The sequence below is a fragment of the Sus scrofa genome, chromosome 7 (assembly GCF_054392235.1).
Source record: "Sus scrofa isolate SSC_HxYL_T2T_F1_AM1 chromosome 7, Sscrofa_HxYL_maternal_Yorkshire_Landrace_v2.0, whole genome shotgun sequence".
NCBI classification, from domain to species: domain Eukaryota; kingdom Metazoa; phylum Chordata; class Mammalia; order Artiodactyla; family Suidae; genus Sus; species Sus scrofa.
Window position 1 is genome coordinate 94,585,939 of NC_139389.1, and position 10,902 is coordinate 94,596,840.

Genomic DNA, 10,902 nt, shown 5'->3' on the forward strand with positions numbered 1-10,902 from the left:
TAATACCTGGAATGTAGTTTGTGATAATAAATACTTAAATAAATAAATGAAAGTGACAACTATAATAAAGAGGAACTGTGGAAACAGAAACAATAGGAATCTGACAGTGATTATAATCTTGTCTAAAATATGCATTTTCCATGTTTTATTTTATAATAGAAATCTTCTAGTTGGTGGCATTTATAATGGACAGAAGTTTTCACCTGTCACATGGCAGTGTAAGCCTATTAGAGTAAATTGTACAGGTGGTTGCAGGACATGTCAAAACAGAGAACTAATGTATGCACACCCAGTTCCCAATGGCACATTCAAGAGCAAATGTCTCCTTTCCAGGTCCCCACTCTTACAGTTGATTTATTGACACATGACATCAGTTGTCTTCAGGACAACAAATAATCTGGAACTTGTTTGATCATCTGGATAAAACTCCCAGATCATTATGCCCACTGACATTAAACATCTAGGTCTTTCAGATATTGATCACATTGCTGTTTCTACACACATAATTAGTTTAACCATTTTTACAAATCCCTCCAGTGAGTTTGGTCAAACAACCAGATAAGTCATCAAAGAGATTAATTTGTCTGATGTGCTTTACATAATGTGTACCCAATAAATATTTGTTGAGTTAGTGTTTTTACTGAGTAATTTGAATAAACCAGTAAGTATCTGAATATCACAAATTCCATGAGGAAGAGTGAATGGGTTGTCAACTGGATTGTCCTCAGAGACAAGGCCCATGCATAAGCATAGGGCAAATGGTCGTATGCTGAACAAATGCACATGTTGATTCCACAGTCCATGACTGCAGATATTAATAAAAATATAGATATAGATCCATTACCTTTTTGAGGTCTATGCAGTGCTTGTTTGGATCTTTGCCACCTTACATCTTCAAATTTTCATTTGTTCTATGAGTTTCTTTTTGAGTTGAATTCTTTGGGGCCTGATAGAATAGAGGAATAGATTTTTATGAACTCCAAACCAACTGCAGGAGTTAATGCTTTTGAAAGGGAGGCAATGCTATATATTCTGATGCTGTCAGTCACCACAATCTGTACAAGGAAACTTCTCAATATATCATATTGTCTGACGGCAAAGTTTTTATGTATTTCTGTATTTCTGCTTAAGAAAAATATATACACAGGCACATAGTGTTGTCAAGTGAACACTACCTTTTTACTGAAAAAAGAACCTTACAAACCAAGTTATTTCTTAGACTTTTTATTCAAGTCAGTTAGGGAACAACATCAAATAGTTTTATTTGTTTGTTGTATTAGGGTGGATATTCAAAATTTAAACATTACCATGTTACTTTTGTAAAGGGCCATGCTTTTTATGGGTTTATAGAGGGTAAATTAAGGGCAAGTGTAGATTTTCTTAGATGAAAAAAGTTCATCCTAAGCTTTAAAGAACCATCTGTCTATTCCCTTTCCTCATGGGGTTTTAAAAATGTAGTACCAAGGAATTTTATTGATCCTATTTTATATCCCCAAGGATTTAATTCTCAATGTCCTTTCCCAAGTATTTGCCATTTCCCATGAAGCTGTATCCAACTTTTTAGTACACAGTGTCCCTTTCTTAATTAATCTCACCATGAGTTTAGAACTATTCTCAGCCATAGTTAGGTTTTCTTCTAACCACTGATGTTATATCTCCTCCCATAAATCAGCACCATTGTAGAATATGACCAAGATTATTTCAAAGGATTCCACAGCTCACTGATCTTCAGAAGGTTAATCCTTAGTTGTAACTTTTTAAAGTGTTCAATTCCCATCCCAAGGAGAATTATGACCTCTTCACTGAAACCTCCTACTTTCCTTATCTTGTAATTTTTTTTACCCTCATTTTAGTTTCATGAGTACATATGTGGTCTCAGAGGCCTCCCCCCTTTTCCCCTACATATCTCTTACCAATATTTGCTTTGTCATTGATTCCTAGCAATAACACCTTGGTAACTTGTTTTCATTTGTCACATGTGTTTCCTTCCCACCGAGATGGCTTGGGTTCCAATCTATATGATTACTCCACTGTTTAGACTAATCTCCACTGTTTAGACTAATCTCTAATTGAATCCTCAGATGTCTACCATCTCTAAGCAATTCTTCACACAGCTACCTAAAATATAGCTCAGAAACTCATTTTCCCAAACATAAGCTGAGAAATCTTTTGGATCCCACAATATGCATAATAAAAGCCACATCTTACTTCTTGATTTCCCAAATACAGTTTGACTCTACAGATGCCTCTAGTGCCACATCCTCTGTCTTAGCTAGTCACCCAGCACCCAGTTATGTTTCTTCTCCTCCCAGGTGGATAGAGTCAGCTATAGGATTGAGGACTGGAGATGGTCATCAATGCCCATCCCCTTTGCACGGAAGATTGTTTCAATAGGAAGCTCAAGTATATAGGAAATGGTAAAGGCTCTGGGGTTAGACAAACCTGGGTAGGAGGCCTACAGCCCATCACTTCTAAGTTGTGTCAGTTTAAACATTTTAACTGGAAAATGGAGATAATCCTGGTTTTGACAGATAAAATAAATGTCCATGTGAAAGTATATTCTAGAAGAATGGGAGCATTTATTAGTGAGTATCCTTTGCATAATGATCAGGTTGGAAAAAAAAAAAGTTCCAGTTCTGTTATTGCCCCTGATGTGACAGCCTGGCCAAGCCTGTTCAACGGGCTCAGTCTGGTAACTGCAGAGAGGGTCTAAGTTCCAGTCTGTTGCCCTAAGGGCTCCTGATTAGCAAGAGTCATGACTTTTTGGGTAGGGCTTCCCTGCCTTGGAAAGCATTTTCACTGCCGAATATCTTCTTGTTATTATTATTATTATTTTCCTGAATAACACCTCACTTCAGATTTGCTCAAAAGAGCAGATCAAAGTAAGTGCGTGAATTTTGACCAGGGTATGAAGCAAAAAAAGGAAGAGTGGTGACACAGTGAAATGCGTTTTCCAAAGCGATTTTGTCAGGGCTGAAGACTTATGAAAAAAGGTGATACCCATCCTGTTTCCCTTCCATTAGTTAAAGTCTGCTGGTGTCCAAAAAGCTAATCAAAAATAGAAATAGGATTATGTTTTCTTTTAATCCTTCCTATGAATATAGGTTTCAAAAGTAGAGCATTCCTATGAAAACTTGTATAAGCAGAAATGGGGTAAGGCAAAGAAACAATTACCTTGTGACACATCTTGTTAAAGGATGCATAAAATAAACCAAGATGAAGCACAGATACCCACAGACACAATTCAAAACTATGACAGCTTGATGCTGAGGTGCTGAGTGTAGTTCCTGGGGAAGAAGCTTGGCAATGGCATTCTCACTGAGTGGGGTACGAGATTCCTCTGTAATGGTTCACATACTGAACTCTATTTTCACTTTTTGCCTGTCTTTGTAAAAGCTAAATTCATCTTCAAGTTTCTTTTGGTTAGCAGAAATCATTACACTGAAGGTCTTTTATACAACTAAAGTAGTGTAAAGGGAACTTTCACAAAGCCAGGAGTAACTTATAGGAAAATCTTTTGGACTCAATCGAATGTGACTTTTTAAAAGCACAACAAATACTGTTTTTCAGGTGTATGTAAAATTTTTATTATGGGGAAAATTTAAGGTTGTTTCTGCTCAGGAGAAAAGGTTTATAAAATACAATATCACTCTGAATATATGAACCAAAATTTTTGCTTATTTCCCTTGATTCAATTATGGTACATTTCTTATGCTATGTATTTAATGTGTGTGTGTGTGTGTGTGTGTGTGTGTGTGTGTGTGTGTGTGTGTCTGTGTACAGGAAATCAAAGAGTCCATGGTCCCTTTGTTTCCATTTGACATCATGTCTGGAACATCACTGTGCCTTAAATATTTTTTAAACACAAGATTGTTGATGATTTCTTGATATAGCATAATAATAATATGATTAACTAATCTTTTCAGGTTGTAAATTCAGTTTGTTTTAAAAAGTATTTTTACCATTATTAAATCTTCTAATTATTATAAATGTTTACCTTTGACTCCAGAGGATATTTTTTACACTTAAAACTCTTTTATCAGATGGTATACAAATTTTTAAAAAAATTGTACATATTACCTCTAGGGCTTTTTTATTTAATAAACTCACAATTGGCAAAAATCTCAACAGATAATGTCTTGAACAGATCATGTTTTTCATTCTTGATTTTCTTCCAGAAGATATACATGTAGAAAAAGACAAAACATGAGTTGAAAAATAGAAGTACATCACTGCTGTGTGAGCTCCAGGAACCCCTTCAGGGGTCCCACACACTGTCATTATAACTAGACCAGAAGAGGAAAAGCCAAGCAAATTCCTGGGAGGACTGCTTAGCACAGGAGCATATGTGTTACTGCAAAGGAGAGCTTGAGCACCAGGTGAAGTAGGAGTAATATGATACAGTTTAAGGGTTCTCTTCCATGTTTGCCCCTTTCTTGCCTCCCTGCTGGTCACAGTGTCTCATCCTCTAAGCTCATCATTTCATTTGCATCAGGGTTGGGTACCCATTTCTATGCCTATTAGAGCATTATTAGTGCATTATACTCAAAAACTCTTTGAGATCAATACTTTTATTGGGTTCAATTTTTTTTTTTTTGAATTCCAAGATCTGTCTATAGTACCTGCATTATAATGAGTGTTCCGGAAACTATCTTAAATGAATGAGTTATTAACCACTGGGAAACTTTCAGTGACCAGAGCAATTTGATGAAAGTTTCTCACCTCAAGGAGAGTTCCTGATTATACTTCAAGTTATTCCTGAAAAGGGGTAATGGGACAAGAAAAACTGGATCCAATGTAATTATGCTTTCTTGTTTGTCTATAGCATTTTTCTTTTTTCTAATTTTCTTAATATAGCAATTGGTTTCTTACTAATAAATATATATTTGGCACCAATTTTTATTATAAAAATAGAATCTATCAAAAAGGTTTCATGCAGGGTTTTCTACGTGGAAATAAGAAACTAAACTTACTTTTTTTATTTGTATGTGAAGTAGATCATTAAAGACCACCTCATAAACAATATAATATTATTTCTTCCTTTCTCACTTGTGTACTGTGTATTTCTTTTCCTTGTCTTATTGCACTAGCTAGAATTTCTGGTTATGATGTTGAGTAGGTGTGGAGAGGACATCCTTGCATTATTCTGACCTCAGGGGAAAGTATCTAATCTCTCATCAGCATGATTTAATTGTAAGCTTTTGTGTAATTTTTTGATTGAGTAAATTATCCTCTAATCCTAGTTTAATGAGAGCTTTTGTCATGAATGGTGTCAGAATTTATTAAATCTTTTTCTGCATCAATTGATATAATCATATGATTTTACCATATTTATCCTGTTGATGTAATGGATTGCAGTGATTGATTTTTGGAGGTTGAACTAGACTTGCACACCTAGAATAAATCTCCCTTGTTTATGACCTATAATTATTTTTCTAAAAATTACATTGTATTTGATTTTTTAATGTATTATTGAGACTTCTTACCTATGCTCATGAAAGATGTTGGTCCGTAGATTTCTTATGTCACAATGTCTTTAATGTGTTTTGCTATTAGGATAATGTTGATTACCTGATAAGGTTAATGCCGACATCATAGAAAGAGGTGGGAAGTGCTCCCTCTGCTCTTATTATTTGGAAAGGATCATTAAAATTGTTTTTTTTTTCTCTTTATTTATTTATTTTTTATTTTTTTGTCTTTTTGCCATTTCTTGGGCTGCTCCCGCGGCATATGGAGGTTCCCAGGCTAGGGGTCTAATTGGAGCTGTAGCCACCGGCCTACACCACAGCCACAGCAACGCAGGATCTGAGCTGCGTCTGAGAGCTATACCACAGCTCACGGCAACGCCGGATCCTTAACCCACGGAGCAAGGCCAGGGATCGAACCCACAACCTTATGGTTCCTAGTCGGATTTGTTAACCACTGAGCCACTACAGGAACCCCCCTGTTTTAATTTTTAATCCTTACCTACTGGTTATTTAAATTTCCCTTCTTTTTCTAGGTTCCTAAAATAGATGCTTATGTTATTGATTTTATATATTTCTCCTTTTCTAGTGTGTATATTTAATGCTATAAGTCTCCTTCTCTGCCTTACTTTCACTATATTCTACAAGTTTTGATAGGATGTATTTTTATTCTCATTTAGTTCAATTTTTTTTTTTTTTTTTTTAGTTTCTCGTGACCTCTTATTTAGCTTATGGAGTTCTGTAAGTTCATGGATTTGGTTTATTTTTTACTGTATAATTTCCAAATCCTGATTTCTACTATTGTTATTCTACTTTAATTCCACTCTTGTCTGAGGGCATATGATTCCTATTCTAAATTTGTTAGTATGGGTCATTAAATTTTTGAGCCAGAATTTCTGATTTATTGATATATTCAGTTTCAGTTTCCCAGATTTGAGTAACTCCTAACATACTTGAAAAAAATAATATGCTCATGATAGAGTTAATAAAAATCATAATAACCAAGCAGATCATAATGCTGACATTTGCTGTGGGGAAGAATTATAGAGAATCAAAGCTGCTTGCTTGGTTGGTATGGAGCCCATTGACATGAAAGGGCACATTTTCTGAATTAACTTTATAACATCAGAAAGAGGGAAGTCATGATTGGATCTTCATTTTTCTTTTTATTTATGAATTGAAAATCTCATAGGGTTAGGTAATCAAAATTACTATATGACTTGGATTAATTCTTTTGAACTGTAAATAGTAATTTGCTTCTTTGTCTCTGAGTCTGGAATGCTCTTCACCTTAAGAAAAAAAAAAATCTCAGTTATACTAGGATGCTTGTAGGGAGCAGAGAATACCTGCTTTTGACAGGCCCAAAGATATTTGATCCATTCAGTTATGTTGGTTTCATCTTTCTTCAATTCCAGGTATCTTCATGGTTTTGTCTTTTCTCCCTGGCCCTTCTCCTCCAGGCCCCATCTTGTGATTGTTGAGTCAAAGTTGTTGGCAGTCCTTAGACCCATTTTTTTTCCCTTCATGCTTTTGTTTTTTATGTTCTAATAGAACATTATACAGATATATTTGAGGGTTCCATTATTAACTCTTATTTAAGATGTCACTCAAATGATATCATCCTCCAGACTGTCATAAAAATTGATCAGCATCTCTGTTACGACATTCTGTATTTGTTACCTTGTTTTATATTTATCTGTTTGCTGCCTGATCTACTCTAGTAGGATGCAAACTCTTGTCAGGTAAGTTTATGTTGTATCTATATCTGTGTCCCCTACAGCAACAAAAGGCATTGTGTGCCTTTTCTATTGAATGAATAAGTAAATGAAAAACTATAGGACCAAGTAAAATGCCGAATTTAAAGTGTGATAGTCCTCCCTCTTCCAGATGCAGTCAGTGATAGCAGAGTCAGTGCTCTGTCCAAGTTGGGAGATTTTAGAGAAACTATGGATGCAAACAAGACAAGAGAAAAAGAACCAGAGCGAGCAGGGAGAGTATTGGCATGTAATAATGAAGAAGAATTAACCTTCAGGTAAGGACACCTGAATGGGATGCCTTTTGACTAAGAGTTAAAAAGGTGAAACGGTGATGTTCTTTCAGTAAAATGCAGTGGAGAATATGGTTAATGATAGTAACTATTAAAAAGTTTGAGTTAGGAGCTCCCACTGTGGCACAATGGGATTGGTGGCATCTTGGCATCTTTGGAGTGCTGGGACATGGGTTCCAACCCCAGCCCAATCCAGTGGGTTAAGGATCTGGCATTGCTGCAGCTTCAGCTTAGGTTGAGACTGCAGCTTGGATCTGATCCCTGGTCCAGGAGCTTCATATGCTGTGGGGCAGCCAAAAAAAAAAAAAAAAAAAGTTAAATTGGTTAGTTTGGAAAAGTCAGGCATGCACCTTTTATTTTTTGTGACTCAAAACTGACTCAAAACAATGGTCCTTTTCATGATCTCTGTCAGTAGGATCATTTTGATGGCAATAGTTTGTTTACCAGTCTGGGAAAATTATTTCCTTGTTTTTTCCTTCTTTAGAGGGGAGATATATGAAGAAAAATAGAAGGTTGGGCCTAATTGGCTCTTTAGCATAAAGAAGAGGGGAGATATGACTGAGTATTTTTCTGTAATGAAACATGGAAACCTCTTGGAGCTAGAGGTTTGTGTATGTGTATGAATTTGGGTTACTTTTGGAAGTCTTCATTGGTAATTCTGTTCTCACATTGTGGCTCTGTAAAGTTCAGTGAAGTATATGGAGATAACTTATGTATAAATTCCACCATGAGAAAGAATGCATCAATCTAGTCATGGCTATGCGATTTAACCGCGTGCTGTTATTTAAGGGAATGGATTTCAAATTTCTCTGATAATAAGAACCACCTGGAAAATGTATTAAACACACCTATTTCCTAGAAAAATCCACAGACATTCTTATTTAGCCAAAATGGGGTCTGACACCAGAATCTGTGTGTTTTATTTTTTTATTTTTATTTTTATTGCTTTTTTAGGGTCGCACCCGTGCTATATGGAGGTTCTCAGGCTAGGGGTGGAATTGGAGCTATGGCTGCTGGCCTACGCCAGAGCCAGGTCTGTGGCCTATACTATGGCTTATGGAAACGCTGGATCCTTAACCAGCTGAGCGAGGCCAGGGATTGAACCGGCAACCTCATGGTTCCTAGTCAGATTTGTTTTCACTGCTCCATGATGGGAACTCCAGAATCTATGTGTTTTAAAGACATTCAAGTTTCTGATGATTGGCCAACTTTGAGAACTCCTGAATTAGTCAAAACTCCTGAGAAAAGTACTACCAGAGAAGCAAAGGAACATAATCTTTAGTGGTTTGATGTTTGAAAGTGAACTCCTAAGAACCTGGATGGAGACAGTGAAAAGTTGCAAAAGCAACAGAGATGAGGTGCCATCTGTAGGCTGCCTTGTTCAGTAATAAAGATTCTAAACTTAACTAGTTCCTTTGCTGTCTCAGTTTATGTTTTTGTATATTAAGATCTGGGAAACAATATCCCCAGCATTTTTGTCAATCTTCCCCATTTCCCTGTCAAGAAAGAGGGAAAAGGACAGATACAGGGAATGAATAAAATAGGGAGGGAAAGAGGAAGTGAGTGAATATTTATGTAAATTAACATATGTCTAAGCAAAGTTGGAAATGTTATTCCTTATTCCAAAATATTTTTTATTTTTCATCTTAGCAAACATATTTTAATATAAGAAATATGAAATTAGTGAAGCCTGGTTATGAGGCCATTTTTAAGAAGATTTGATAAGGACGAATTGAAAGAATTTTTTTCTAAACTCCTGTTATGTCGGGTGACAGAGCTTATTCCATTGTTACTCTCTGAATTTCTTGAAATGGTGAAAGATCATCAGAATGGTTAATTCTTTGAAGACCTGTAATTTGTTGGACTCCAAACTGAGAAATTAAGTTCCTATCCAGGTAGTGCTGGTCCTGGAGAGCTCTTCTTAGGAGCATCTTACACTTCCTTTCATTTTGGGGGTCATTTTGGGGGTCATTTTGGGGTCCATGCAACCTCTCTAGCCTTTTAAGGTCACCAGAGATATTTCCAAACCCTAGTCTTCTTGTAAGGCTATTGAAAACACCTTGAATGAAATGCATACTGCTCAAAGATTTAAAGTGAAAGCTAGAATTTTGTAGCATGGAACAGAGCTGTGAAAAACCAAATAATCTCCAGGCATTTTAGCCAGTTTCTAGCTTCCAATCCCATCCCTCCCTCCTGGGGGTTGTCTTAAATTATATACACACACACACACACTCACACATACACATACACATTTATATATACACACAGGTTCATAGAGAGTTTCTTTTTAAAAGATTAAATGATTGATACTCTTTTAAATGATAAGCAAGAGAATTTTGAGTGATGCAACAAAGTCCTCTGGACCAAACACTCATGGCAGTAGGGAAAAGCACATACAAGCTCTGTTTTTCTCTCACTTTGTAAAAAGTGACTGATCCAGCTGAAATCTGGATGAGGATTTGTGTGTGTGTGCGTGCCTGCGTGCGCGCGCCTGCATTTCTCTCTTTTCTCTGTCTCTCTCCCTTTCTTTATTTGGACAGTCTCCCATTACAGAGTCCTGAAGACTGGTATCATGTTCTCGTTCTTTCCTTCTTATTTGTTCCATCCTACTCGGTGAGACCTTTCTGTCCCTCTTCTTTCCATGGTTCCCAGAGAGAAACGTGAGTTTTGAAAGTGTCAGAACTGTGTAAATGCTGATGTATAGGACACAGTTGTTTCCCTCAAAAGGCCTTCAGAGCCCTCCCCTTTCCTCTGTTCCCTTCAAGTTGGGAATGATTCATCAGCTGGCCTTTAGCAAGAAAAGAGGCCGGCCTGAGGTCTCAGGCCTTTGACCTCCCTGAAGAGAGAGGTCACACCCAGCACAACTGTGCAAGCGCCAGACCAGGAGCCATGGGCATAGAAAGCTGAGGTGGGGGCGCCAGGGGGATGGTGGGAAAGAGTGGGAATTTAGAAAAGTTAAGAGTATATTTCTAAGAAACTCAGTGGATCAGCTGACAGTCGAGGTCAGGGGTCCCATTTATGCTTGATTCCCAGAGCATGTTACAGTAACATCTGCTTGTTATCGGTCTTTAGGGAGCGGGTGTGGGGACTAGGCTCTTCTGACCTCCTTCCACAAAAGGGGGCTGGCAAAGAGATTAGGGGTTCTGATTAACGTTGGTGTTAGACTTAATGCTACCCCCCTCCTGGACATGATTGGTCGGCTTCACCCCATTTCTTTTTTATCATCCTGCAACATATTTAAATGAGCCCATGGTTGTCAGAGAGAGAGCATTTGGAAACTTGAGAAAGGGAAGTTAGATTTCAATGAGGAAAATCTTGGTGAAAAACACACAATGAGAAAGATAAAAAGAGAAAAAAAAAAAAAAAAACCCGGGAAATTCTTCATCTGCT